Source organism: Somniosus microcephalus, chromosome 1 (genome assembly GCF_052327205.1).
Source record: "Somniosus microcephalus isolate GS21.2 chromosome 1, FLI_Smic_1.0, whole genome shotgun sequence".
In the NCBI taxonomy this organism is placed as follows: domain Eukaryota; kingdom Metazoa; phylum Chordata; class Chondrichthyes; order Squaliformes; family Somniosidae; genus Somniosus; species Somniosus microcephalus.
This window is the reverse complement of record NC_140987.1, coordinates 326,244,808-326,259,287: the sequence shown is the minus strand read 5'-3', so window position 1 is coordinate 326,259,287 and position 14,480 is coordinate 326,244,808. Positions and strand designations below refer to the sequence as shown.

The 14,480-nt window shown below is 43.6% G+C and overlaps 1 protein-coding gene across 1 annotated transcript in view; it reads left to right on the top strand.

The window, feature by feature from the left end:
• Positions 1–14,480, top strand: part of LOC147124895 (kelch-like protein 13) — a 458,191-nt gene that overhangs the window by 427,864 nt on the left and 15,847 nt on the right. The window lies entirely within an intron of this gene.

Here is a 14,480-nt window from a genome sequence, read left to right as displayed (position 1 = left end):
ACGGTGAGGTATCATGGGCTCTTTGACATTTGATGGGCGGCGTTCTAGACAAATGGAACATTTTCCAACAATGTCCTCAATGTGTTTGCACATTCCGGGCCAAAACATAATGTCACGTGCTCTTTGTTTGCATTTTTCCATGCCCATAAGTCCAGCACAAATTTTTGTCAACATCTCTTCTCTGAGACTGGTAGGAATGATGATTTTCTCCCCTTTGAAGACAATTCTGTTGATTTGTGACAGTTCGTCTGTTTCATCCAGAATTCAGATATGCTCTGAGGGCATTTCCTCCTTTCCTCAGGCCATCCTTCATGTATGACTTTGCTCAGCAGTGTGAGTTGTGCATCTTTCTCTGTTCCTGCTCGGATCTCCTTCAGTTTTGAGTCACTCACAGGTAAGCTGTTGTACACCATGTGCACCTGCACATCCATGCCTTCACTGAAGCTGCTGTCCTGGTAGCTAAGAGACTTTCTGGAGAGCGTGTCTGCGACAGGAATGCCTTTGCCTGGACGGTGAATGATTGTGAAGTCGTACTTCTGTAGCTGAAGGATCATTCTCTGTAGCCTTGGTGAGTCATGATTGACTCAAGGGGCTTGTGGTCGGATTCCACAATGACTTGGCAGCCATAGACATACTGGTGGAAACGCTTACATCCAAACAGAATTGCATATAGCTCTTTCTCGATTTGAGCATAGTTGATTTCACTGTCTGAGAGAGATCTGGAAGCATAGCCAATGGGCTTTCCTTCTTGCAATAATACTGCGCCTAGTCCGTACTTTGATGCGTCCACTTGCAGTCTGAGCTCTTTGTTGGGGTCGAAGTAGGCAAGAACTGGTCCTGGTTCTCTGGTGATTAGGTCTTTCATTTTCTGAAATGCTGTGTCATGTTGTTTCTCCCACAGGAACTCATTGGATTGTTTGAGCAACTGACGCATGGGTGCGTTGATTTCGGAGAGGCTCGGGGCAAACTTAGCTAAGTAGTTAACCATGCCTAGTACTGTCTCTAGCTCTGCGCAGTTCTTCGGCGGCTCCATCTTCTTGCTGGCGGAGATTTTTTCTGGATCTGGCTTAATGCCACCAGTTGAGAGGCGATGCCCAAAATAACTGATCTCGGTGGATCCGATTATGCTTTTCTCGGGGTTGAGCCGGATACCTTTCTCCCGTGATCTTTGTAGCATCGCACAGAGGTTCCTGTCATCTTCCTCTCTATTCCTGCCATAGATGTGCATTGAGTGCTGCTGGAGTTTTGCTAAGTGGGAGAAAAATCATTTAAGTGTATTTTGTGAATTTTAGTGTGTTAAGAAGTCAATTATTTGAAGTAAGTTTAATTTTTTAAGGGTTTTTTAAACTCTTGGGCAGTTTAAACAGGAAGTAGAATCCAGGTATAAAAGGGGAGGGGCTAGTGCGGTGCACGGAGTGCTTTGTGCATTGAGTGCTGCTGGAGTTTTGCTAAGTGGGAGAGTTCGGATAAGTGGGAGGTGAGGGTGTGTTTTTTGCTCTGTTTTATTCCCCACTCCCAGGCTTAGACAGCACTGCGGAGGCGGAGCAGCGAGACGAGTCAACCAAACAGGCTCCACAGACAGTATTCAAGGAGGAGGTTGGTGATCAGCTGGTTGGTTGGTTTTCTTCCTTCTCTTCTCTTTCATACCTTTAAGTTGGTAAGTCCTATTGAATAGTGGTGTGATATTATCATATATATCCGGGCAGGGTCTTCATAACTAATAATAAGAAATTTAATTAATTATATAGAATGGAGCAGGTGATGTGTTACTGTTGCGAGATGTGGGAGCCGGTGAACCCCATTGAGGCTATCGGTGATTACATCTGCGACAAGTGTTTGCTGCTAGAGGAACTCAAGTTCCATGTTATGGAGCTTGAGACCGAGCTTCGGACACTGCGACACATCAGGGAGGGGGAGAAGTTCCTGGACTCTATGTTTCAGGAGATGGTCACACCTATGAAGTTAATTACTGCAGATGTAGTCCGTGGTCAGGGACAGGACGGTGTGACTACGAGTGAGGAAGGTACAGGGATCCAGGATGTAGTGTTGAAGGAGACGCAGCCCTTGTTCTTGTCCAGCAGGATCGAGGTTCTTACTCCCTGTGAGGGCGGGAGCGGGGACTGCAGGGAGGATGAGCAACCTGGCCACAGCACCGTGGTACAGGGGGCCATTCAAGTGGAGGGAGTAAAGAGAAATGTTGTAGTGGTAGGGGATAGTATCATTAGGGGGATAGATAGGGTTCTCTGCAGTCAAGAGCGGGAGTCCCGAAGGCTGTGTTGCCTGCCTGGTGCCAGGGTTAAGGACATCTCTTCTGGGCTGGAAAGAAACTTGCAGTGGGAGGGGGAGGATCCAGTTGTCGTGGTCCATGTTGGTACAAACGATGTAGATAGGACAAGGAAGACGGTTCTGTTAAAGGAGTATGAGCAGCTAGGGGTCAAATTAAAAAACAGAACCTCAAGGGTAATAATCTCTGGGTTATTACCTGAGCCACGAGCGAATTTGGCTAGGATAAATAAAATTAAAGAGTTAAATGCGTGGCTCAAAGACTGGTGTGGGAGAAATGGGTTTTGCTTCTTGGGACACTGGCACCAGTACTGGGACAGGAGGGAGCTGTTCTGTTGGGACGGACTCCACTTGGCCAGTGCTGGGACTAGAGTCCTGGCGAATCATATAACTAGGGCTGTAGAGAGGGCTTTAAACTAATTAGTGGGGGGGAGGTTTCTAGAGAGCAAATAATAGAAATGACAACAGAGAAGGTCATAGACTTAGGTAGCAGTGGGGGAATTAAAAAACAGAATGTGTCAGGAAGGGACAGAAGGTATGGAGTAAAAAGTAAAGTACTAAAAAGGGAAAAAACAGGAACTAAGTGTTACAAAACATATTTGAAAGTTCTTTATCTGAATGCACGTAGCATTCGTAACAAAATGAATGAGTTAACGGCACAAATAATGACATATGGGTATGATCTTGTGGCCATTACAGAAACATGGCTGCAGGGTGGCCATGACTGGGAATTAAACATACCAGGTTATTTAACAATCAGGAAGGACAGGCAGGAAGGGAGAGGAGGTGGGGTGGCTATGTTAATAAAGGAAGGAATCACTATAATACAGAGAAATGATATTGGGTCAAAGGAGCAGGATAGTGAAACAGTTTGGGTGGAGGTAAGGAATAATAAGGGGAAAAAAACACTAGTGGGTGTAGTCTATAGGCCTCCGAACAGTTGCAACTCTGTTGGACGGAGTATTAATCAGGAAATAGTTGAGGCTTGTAATAAGGGAACAGCTATAATTATGGGGGATTTTATTATCATATTAACTGGACAAATCAAATTGGGCAGAGCAGCCTTGAGGAAGAGTTCATTGAGTGTATTAGGGATGGGTTTCTTGAGCAGTATGTAACTGAACCGACCAGGGGGCAAGCAACCTTAGATTTGGTCCTGTGTAATGAGACAGGATTAATTAAAAATGTCCTAGTAAAGGATCCCCTTGGAATGAGTGACCATAACATGGTTGAGTTCCATATTCAATTAGAGGGTGAGAAGGTTGGATCTCAAACAAGCGTGCTGAGCTTGAATAAAGGAGACTATGAAGGTATGAGAGCGGAATTAATTAGAGTGGACTGGGAAAATAGATTAAAGGGTAAGACGGTACATGACCAGTGGTGTACATTTAAGGAGTTATTTTACAACTTCCAAAAAAAATATATTCCACTGAGGAAAAAAGGGTGTAAAAGAAAAGATAGCCATCCGTGGCTAAGTAAAGTAATTAAGGATAGTATCCGACTAAAAACAAGGGCATATAAGGTAGCCAAATCTAGTGGAAGGATGGAAGATTGGGAAGTCTTTAAAAGACAGCAAAAAATAACAAAAAGATTGATTAAGAAAGGGAAGGTAGATTATGAAAGTAAATTAGCAAAAAATATAAAAACAGACAGTAAAAGTTTCTATAGTTATATAAAAAGAAAAAGGGTGGCTAAAGTAAATGTTGGTCCCTTAGAGGATGAGACCGGGAAATTAATGGTGGGAAACATGGAGATGGCAAAAACACTGAACAATTATTTTGTATCAGTCTTTACAGTAGAGGACACTAAGAATATCCCAACACTGGACAAACAGGGGGCTCTAGGGGGGGAGGAACTAAATACGATTAAAATCACTAAGGAAGTGGTACTTGGTAAAATAATGGGACTCAAGGCGGATAAATCCCCTGGACCTGATGGCTTGCATCCCAGGGTCTTGAGGGAAGTAGCGGTAGGGATTGTGGATGCATTGGTAATAATTTTCCAAAACTCACTGGACTCAGCAAAGGTCCCGGCAGATTGGAAAACTGCTAATGTAACACCCTTATTTAAAAAGGGTAGTAGGCAGAAGGCTGGAAACTATAGACCTGTTAGCCTAACATCTGTGGTTGGTAAAATGTTAGAGTCCATTATTAAGGAGACAGTAACGGGACATTTGGATAAACATAATTTAATAGGGCAAACTCAGCATGGTTTCATGAAGGGGAAGTCATGTTTACAAATTTGCTTGAGTTTTTTGAGGAAGTAACATACAGGGTGGATAAAGGGGAACCAGTGGACGTAGTGTATTTAGACTTCCAAAAGGCATTTGACAAGGTGCCACACAAAAGATTATTGCTCAAGATAAAAAATCACGGGATTGGGGGTAATATTCTGGCGTGGGTGGAGGATTGGCTCTCTAACAGAAAGCAGAGAGTTGGGATAAATGGTTCGTTCTCAGATTGGCAACCAGTAACTAGTGGTGTTCCGCAGGGGTCAGTGCTGGGTCCCCAACTCTTTACAATCTATATTAACGATTTGGAGGAGGGGACCGAGTGTAACATATCAAAGTTTGCAGATGATACAAAGATGGGAGGGAAAGTAGTGAGTGAGGAGGACATAAAAAAACCTGCAAAGGGACATAGACAGGCTAAGTAAGTGGGCAGAGATTTGGCAGATGGAATACAATACTGGAAAGTGTGAGGTTATGCACTTTGGCAGGAAAAATCATAGAGCAAGTTATTATCTTAATGGCAAGAAACTGGAAAGTACTGTAGTACAAAGGGATCTGGGGGTCCTGGTGCACGAAACTCAAAAAGTTAGTATGCAGGTGCAGCAAGTGATTAAGAAGGCCAATGGAATGTTGGCTTTTATTGCTAGGGGGTTGGAATATAAAAACAGGGAGGTATTGCTGCAGTTGTACAAGGTATTGGTGAGGCCGCACCTGGAATACTGCATACAGTTTTGGTGTCCATACTTAAGAAAAGACATACTTGCTCTCGAGTCAGTACAAAGAAGGTTCACTCGGTTAATCCCGGGATGAGGGGGTGGTCATATGAGGAGAGGTTGAGTAGATTGGGACTCTACTCATTGGAGTTCAGAAGAATGAGAGGCGATCTTATTGAAACATATAAGATTGTGAAGGGGCTTGATCGGGTGGATGCGGTGAGGATGTTCCCAATGATGGGTGAAACTAGAACTAGGGGGCATAATCTTAAAATAAGGGGCTGCTCATTCAAAACTGAGATGAGGAGAAACTTCTTCACTCAGAGGGTGGTAGGTTTGTGGAATTTGCTGCCCCAGAAAGCTGTGGAAGCTACATCATTAAATAAATTTAAAACAGAAATAGATAGTTTCCTAGAAGTAAAGGGAATAAAGGGTTACAGGGAGCGGGCAGGAAATTGGACATGAGTCTGGGTTCGGAATGGTCATGGCCCTGTGGGTAGTGGAGCGGGCCCAGGGGCCGTGTAGCCTTGTTCTGCTCCTACTGTGTTCTAATTCTGTTAGATTTCAGGAGATGGTTTTATTCCTGTTCCTGGCTGGGGTGGAGATCGCCTTTACAGAAGGTAAGTACTGTAGAAAATATAGGGACAGAGTGATCTCCTGGAAGAATTTCGATCGCCTAGATGGGTCGGAGAGGAATTTCCCAGATTTTTTTCTCCCAAATTGGCCATTGGGTCTTTATCTGGTTTTTCGCCTCTCCCGGGAGATCACATGGGTTCGGGTGGATGCAGAGTGATAGAAGATTTGAGGTTAGGATCAGATCAGCCATGATCTTATTGAATGGTGGAGCAGGCTCGAGGGGCCGATTGGCCTACTCTTGCTCCTATTTCTTATGTTCTTATGTTCTTATGAGGATGTCATCTACGATTGCGACTACTCCGTCGAGGCCTTCATAGGTTTCATCGATCTTCCGCTGGAATTCATCCTGAGCTGAGATAAGACCAAATGGTAAACGCAGAAATCGGTAGCGTCCAAATGGTGTGTTGAACGTTGTTAGCTTAGATGACTCTTCCGTGAGCTTGATAGTCCAGTATCCTGATCGTGCATCCATTACACTGAAGTAACGTGCTCCCACTAGCTTGGGTGTGATGTCAACTAGCGTTGGTAGAGGATAGTGAGGGCGTTTGATAGCCTTGTTCAAATCTCTGGGGTCGAGACAGACTCTGAGCTTGCCTGTACGTGGTTTCTCAACCACTACTAACGCGTTGACCCACTCTGTCGGTTCTGTTTCCCGGACGATGATTTCTATATTCTCTATGCTCTGCAGCTCCTCCTTCAAGCGACTATGTAGAGCAAAGGGTATCCTTCTCAGTGGGCAAACCACAGGGGTTGCTGCTGGGTCAAGGTGAATAGTGCATTCACCTGGGAATAGTCCGATTCCTTTGAAAACGTCAGCAAACTCCTCCATGACTGTCTGCTTATCAACTGGTGCTGTCAATGATAGCACTAGCTTGACGAGGTCCATGTCTAAGCATGCCTTTAGACCTAGCACTGGAGGTGCTTGAGTGTCAACAATGTAAAAGTCCAACATCATGTCGCTTTCTTTGTACTTGCATTTCATCATGCATGTGCCTTTTATAATGAGCTGCTCACCCCCATAGCTAGTCAGTCTTCATGAGGTGGGCTGTAGCTCACACTCATCCTTCAAGCTGTGATACTCACGCAGAGGAATTACATTAACCTGAGCTCCAGTGTCTAGTGTAAACTTAAGCTCTTTGCCCTGTTTTCCTATCTCAATATCTGCAAAGGCTTGCTCAGTCTCTGAAATCTGTTTTTTCTGTGACACAGAATCAATAAACAGTTCCTCTGCATTTGGCTCTCTATCTGGCATTTGGCTGTCACTCACTGTGCACTGCTATTATGAAAACAGTCCTGCAAACTTTAGCAAAGTGGTTCCGTTTTCCACATTTAGCACATTGTCTTCCTTTGGCGGGGCAGTACTCCTTTTCTCCAAGCCAGTTGTTTCCACAATATCCACAGTTTTTGAAGCATTTTATGTCTGTGTCGCTCATTTTTGGAACTCTCTGTTCTTTCTGTTCTGAAACACGCTCTCTGGGCGGTGTTCTTTGGTGTGTGTCTATTAACTGCGTGCACTGTCTGTTCACGTGAGCTGCTCGTGGCACCGGTTATGGTTTTCAACTGTGCGATCTAGCTATGTCCATAGCTTTGTCCAGCATTTGCCCAGACCCAACATTCAAAAGTTTCTCTCTCACTTTAGCTGAATGTATTCCAAACACAATGCGGTCTCTGTCCATCTCATCTTTATCGGCATAGTCACAGTCTTTTACCAGTAGTTTTAACTCAGTCACGAACTGTTCAAACGACTCACTAGCTCCTTGTACTTTCTCCTGAAACTTGTACCTAGCGAATATCGTATTTGTCTTGGGCATCACATATGCTTCAAAACGGTCAAAATAACTTTTCAATACCTTTGCTTCATCTGCGGTGAGAGACCATGTGTTAAAAATGTGTCTCCCTTTTTCTTCGATCCACAGGAGTAGGTAGCTGCATCTTTCTTCCTCCCCTTTGCTTTTCAATGGACCCGAGAACATCAACTCCACGTGTTGCTTGAACTTGCACCATTCTCTAGGTAAGTTCAAAGATTCCCAATTCATTCGAGGTAAGGGAGCTCCAACGATGTCCATTTCAAATCCCACTTCTGACACCATGTGTTGTTTTGCACACCTTGTACAAAAATAATAATTTGCAGGCAACGGAGTATTACAGTTTAAACTCTTTTATGAAGCATCAGGTCTGTGATCTCAATCATACAGCACAGTGGGGACAAGATGGAGTTCCGACCCTAGCCTGGGTCTTCTAAACAATAGCAGTCCTTACAGATGCCTGCAGGCCAATGACAACTCAGCATGTGATCACATGTGAATATAATAGGTATTCCTTACAGATGCCTGCGGGCCAATGATAATTCAATATGCAAATGTTACAACTACTACAAACTAATCCTCTACATAATGCTAGTTATTCTACCTGATTTATCAACTCTTACAATACCATGTTGCTTGTGTCCAAATTTCCTCACACAGCGAGTTACACCATGTTACTTGTAGGAAGAGGTCAGATACTATCCTGCAGTGAAGGAGGGAACATTATCAGAGAGTTGTGCCAAATATACTATAAAACCAACAAATAAAAACAGAAACTATACAAACTGAAACTCAACTCTCTTCATTCCATTATTTGATTTAATGTTTCAGAATTCAAACTGATAGTCTAACGGGCCTACAGGGGGATGGAGGTAGGTCAGCTCTTAGAACCATCTGCACCAAATCAATACTTTCAGAAACATTTAGAATGTACACTGTACCAGAGTAACATAGGCCGAGATTTTCTGGGGGCTCAGCGGGCGTGATCGGTGGCGGGTCGGGTGGGAGTGTGTTTTTTTCCCCCACCCAGCGGGTCAGGACCCCGCGCTGAGCAGACTTGACACACGGCAGCGGGGGACCCAATTCAGGTAATTATGACCTTGTTTAGAGATCATTAAGAATACATTTGAGCTCACCTTTTGATTTTACTATGCTCGCCGACGGGGCTCACGTCAGTGAAGCTGAGGCGGGAGTTCAATGGCCATTGAATCAGCTGTTGAGTTGACAGCTTCAAATGTAAAGTAAAAGCTCCCACCTTACAGAGATATATTCACTCAGCCACAAGCTCTTCCTCACTGCATTTCCAGTACAGGTTCTGCATGCTGCAAGTCTTTACACAAGTCTCCATCCAGTCTAACCTCATTACCGCTCTCACCATTGACAGATCTCTTCTGTCATCTCTACTTCACCTGCCATCTATTCCATCAGCATGGGTGCCCTTTATACTCTCTCACCTTGGTCCTCAGAATCCCACCATGATCAGCCCCAACACCAGCAACACCAGGCATACCAACAGCACCAATAACAACACCAATCTTATAACAATCTCACAACATATTTCTACCATTGCATCCAAATTAATAGTATTCAACTCTATGTGTATATCTGTATTTAAAGTAAGTTATGTAATATTAAGTCTCACTTTAACTAACCTGGTCACCTCCAGAAAGTGCCAATGATTTTGAGCCCCTGGAGGAGGGGAACGGGTCTCTCGATGGAGGAATCACCATCAAAAGGCAGATGAGCTAGTCCTTGAATCAGCCAATGGCATCCAGAACCTGCAAGGGGGGACCCAGCCTCAGTACAGAACACGGCAATGAACGAGTGACCATGGACAGTCCAACACACAACACCAGGGTTCAGGTCCCTGCCTTGTGAAGAGGTGTAGAGGACAGTCACAGATCTCCAACAATAGGCGACCGATGGCAATGATTATGTGAAATACCGAAAGCCTATGGTGGTGCTAAAGGAATTGGGGGAGGAGATAGCGGAAAGGCTTGCCATAATTTCCCAATCTTCCCTCGATGTGGGGGAGGTGCCTGAGGATTAGAAAGTGGCAAATGTGCCATCATTGTTCAAGAAAGGGTGTAAGGACAATCCTAGTAACTACAGCTTAACATCAGTGGTGGGTAAAGTTTTAGCAACAATAGTCAAGGAAAAAATTAACGGGCACTTGGAGCGGTTTAAGCTAATTAAGGAGAGCCAACATGGATTTGTAAAAGGCAGATCGTGTTTGACTAATCTAATTGAATTTTTTGATGAAGTAACGGAGGATTGATTAAGGGAATGCAATGGATGTTGTCTACATGGATTTTAGGAAGGCGTTTGACAAAGTACCACATAGAAGGCTGGTTAACAAAATTGAGGCTCATATAATAGGTGGGTCAGTGGCAGCTTGGATAAGGAATTGGCTTAAGGATAGAAAACTGCAAGTTGTGGTAAATGGCTGTTTTTCAGATTGGAGGATGGTAGACAGTGGTGTTCCCCAAGGGTCACTGCTTTTTTTTGATATACATAAATGACCTGGATATTGGAATACAGATAGAATTTAAAAATTTGCTGATGATACCAAATTTGGGGGTGTGGCAAACAGTGAGGATGATACCAATCGACTGCAGTAGGACATAGAAAGGCTAGCAGAATGGGCAGACAAGTGGCAGATGGAATTTAATACAGAGAAGTGTGAGGTGATGCATTGTGGCAGAAGGAACAGGGAGAGGCAATATACACTTATTGGCACAGTTTTAAAGAGTGTGCAGAGACAGAGGGACCTGGGAGTTAATGTGCATAGGTCCCTGAAGGTGGCAGGACATATTGAGAGAGTGGTTAGCAAAGCATATGGGATCTTGCGCTTCATAAATAGAGGTGCTGAGTACAAAAGAGAAGTTATGCGGAACCTATATAAAGCGCTGGTTAGGCCACAACTGGAGTATTGCGCCCAGTTCTGGTCACCACACTTTAGGAAGGATGTGAAGGCCCTTGAGAGGGTGCAGTGAAGATTTACCAGAATGGTTCCAGGGACGGGGGATCTTAGCTACAAGGACAGGTTGGAGAAGCTGGATTTATTTTCATTAGAGCAAAGGAGGTTGAGGGGTGATTTGATAGAGGTGTACAAGATTATGATGGGTTTAGATAGGCTAGACGGGGAAAGGCTGTTCTCACTAGTTGATGGTACAAGGACTAGGACACAGATTGAAGGTTTTGGGCATAAGATACTGGGGAAACAATGTTTTACGCAGCGAGTGGTGAGGACCTGGAACTCGCTGCCGACGGAAGTGGTGGAAGCGGAGACACTCAATGTTTTCAAGGGGAGACTGGATCGGCACTTGAGGGAAATAAACTTGCAGGGTTATGGGGACAGAGCGGGGGAATGGGACTGACTGGATTGTTCTACAGAGAGCCAGCACGGACTCGATGGGCCAAATGGCCGCCTTCTGTGCTGTATGACTATGACTTAAGCGCAGTATTAAAGAGCTGCCATTGACAGGTTGGACCTCTAAAAAGCATCAAGAATAAGCACTAATTAGATTCCTTGTGAGCCCTGTCTGCTTCCTCTGCAGAAATCCCAAAATAGACGGGTCATGTCTGCTAATCTTTTTAGAGTTTTCACAGAAGCTTCAGTTATAAACCTGAATGCTTTTTTCTTGCCCATGAGGAGACGTCCGAAGGATTATTTTTTGACCACAATGCGTTTAGATGTTTGATAACATTGGCAACATGCCAATTCCCTGAAAAAAACAGGCACGTGAGAGTAATTTAAAATCCTCAGTCCAGTATTCCCACTAAAGTTTAGGAGTGTTAATAGGTGTGGAGAATTAACCACGAATGCCTGCAGGAATGGGTCAGAGGCCATGGAAAACAACTGAACATGATGGGGCTATTCCTGTAGGGTAAAGTGAGACCTAATATTACGTAACTTACTTTAAATACAGAAATGCACATAGAGTTGAATACTATTAATTTGGATGCAATGGTAGAAATATGTTGAGATTGTTATGAGATTGAGCTGCATCAGCAACAATAACTACAATAACTTGTATTTATATAGTGGCTTTAACTCAATAAAATGTCCCAAGGCACTTCACAGGAGTGTAATTAGACACAGATTGATACCAAGTCAAAAAAGGAGACATTAGGGCAGGCGGCTAAAAGCTTGGTCAAAGAGATAGAAACAAAAAGAAAGACTTACATTTATATAGCACCTTTCATGACCTCAAGACATCCCAAAGCGCTGTACTCTTGAAGTGTAGTCACTGTTTTAACATAGTGAATGTGGCAGCCTATTTGTGCACAGCAAGGTCCCGCCAACACTAATGTGATAATGACCACATAATCTGATTTTTAACGATGTTGGTTGAATGATAAATATTGGCCAAGAAACCGAGAGAACTCCTCTGCTCTTCAAATAATGCCAAGCACATGAGAGGGCAGATGTTTAGCGTCTTGTCCAAAAGATGGCACCTCTGGCAGTGTAGCACTCCCTCAGTACCACCCTGAAGTGTCAGCCTTATTTTGTACTCAAGTCTCTGGAGTGGGGCTTGAACCCACAACCTTCTGACCCAGAGGTGAGAGTGCTACCCAGTGAGCCATGGCTGACACTGGGTAAGTAGGTTTTGAGGAGTGTCTTAAAGGTGGAGAGAGAGGGCTGTAGGCTGTAGGAGGTTGCAGAGATAACGAGGCCATGGAAGAGTTTGAACACGAGGATGAGAATTTTAAAATCAAGAGACTATACAATAGAGCTGAAATTACACTGTGAGATACTAGCATACAAATATGCCTATGAAACAAAGACTTGCATTGATATAGCCCCTTTCATGTCCTCTGGATGTCCCCAAGGGCTTCAAAACCAATGAAGTACTTTTTGAACTGTAGTCACTATTGTTATGTGGGCAAACACAAGAGTCATTTTGCACATGGGGAAAGTCCTATGTACAACCAATGAAATAAATGATCAGTTAATCTGTTCTGATGATGTTGATTGAGGGATAAATATTGGTCAGAAAACTGGGAGAACTCCCCTACTCCTCTTTGAATAGTGCTGTGGGATCTTATATGTCCACTTGAACTGGCAAATGGGGTCTGGGATTAACATCTCATCTGAAAGACGGCACTTGCAACAGTGCAGCACTCCCTCAGTACTGCACTGGAGTGTCAGCCTCGAAAATAATAGAGGAATTTCAGACAAATGCGTTAAGCACTAGAATCTTTGGAGTTAATTTTAGGTCCACTGAGAAGGAATATATGTCTGAGAAAATATAAATAAAAATGTGTCCCTTATCAAGGCCCCATTAACTGACATAAGCTATTCCAAATGAATTTAGTTATATCCTGCAAAGTACACTACATATAACCATGATGCTGTGAGTGAGTGAGTGTAAGGTTAATACCATGTCATTTATCCTCTCCCAGGCTTTCAGATTCATTAAAACCAGGCAGCTTCTGGTGACCAGCTGCCAATTGTTTCTGACCACTAATTTTTGTACCCACATCTAATTATATTGGCATTAAATTACACAATAGGGAGGCGAAAAGGTTTATACATAATTCCATTCCATCTGTTCAAAGCTGACCTTGTAATTTTGTAGTGATAATTTGAGTTAGAGAATATTAGTGCATGTTGATGTTAACATAGAAACAGGGCAACCAATCTTGGAGAGTAGGGCCTCAAACAGGCCCTAGGCTCCTTTTATGCAAAGGCCCTAACGCCTGTTTCAGGTGTGGGTATAGCACGCATACTTTTTATCCTTAAGCAATATGGCGAGCGGCAGAATTTTGGCCGTATATGGTATATGTGCACACGCTACCTGCCCATCATATTGGGACCTCAGTAGTCCAAGTACTGCCTGAGAAACAGATGCCGCATGAATCAATTTCTCGGCCATTCTGTTTAAATTAAGTAAGGTGGCCCATGGAAGTGGGGTAGCATGGCATGTTCATTTTTTCATATTATTACACGAGGACAACTTGAATTGATGGAAATAAATGAAAATGGTTATAACTGTTGTTTTGTAGCATCACTTTAGTGTCAGCCGTGGCTCAGTTAGAAGCACTCTTGCCCCCTGCGTTAGAAGGTTGTGGGTTCAAGACCCACTCCAGAGACTTGTGCACAAAATCCAGGCTGACACTCCAGTGCAGTGCTGAGGGAGTGCTGCACTGTTGGAGGTGCCGTCTTTCAGATGAGACATTAAATTCAGCCCCGGCTGCTCTCGCAGGTGGACATAAAAAATTCAATGCCACTATTTTGATGTCCTGGTCAATATTTATCCCTCAATCAACATCACGGAAAAAAAACAGATTATCTGGCATTGCTGTTTGTGGGACATTGCTGTGCACAAATTGCCTGCCATGTTTCCTACATTACAACAGTGACTACACTTCAAAAGTACTTCATTGGCTATAGAGCGCTTTGGGACATCTTGAGGTCATGAAAAGTGCTGTATAAATGCAAGCCGCCTTCTTTTTAAAGCAACTTAATGATTCATATCAAGATTTGCCTCACCTTGTGGTAACTCAGCATATCATCAGAAAAATTGAAGAAATTGTCAAATGAAAGAAGACACGTTAATATTGTAGCTGTATAAAAACTGCCTGTTCTGCCATGGGGACAGTGTTTAGGGGAAAGTATTTGGCAATTCATTACTTCCTTTGTGTGAAGTTGCACAAAGTGACATGGATGCCGAGAAGACGATCAGACTTGACTAGAGGAAGTAAAAGCCAAAGACCATTCCCCTGAGCAAATTGTAAGATTCTCAAAATTCAGCAGATCCCCCAAAACCATGAAGATTACCCTAAAGAAGGGATTTTTGGACTGTT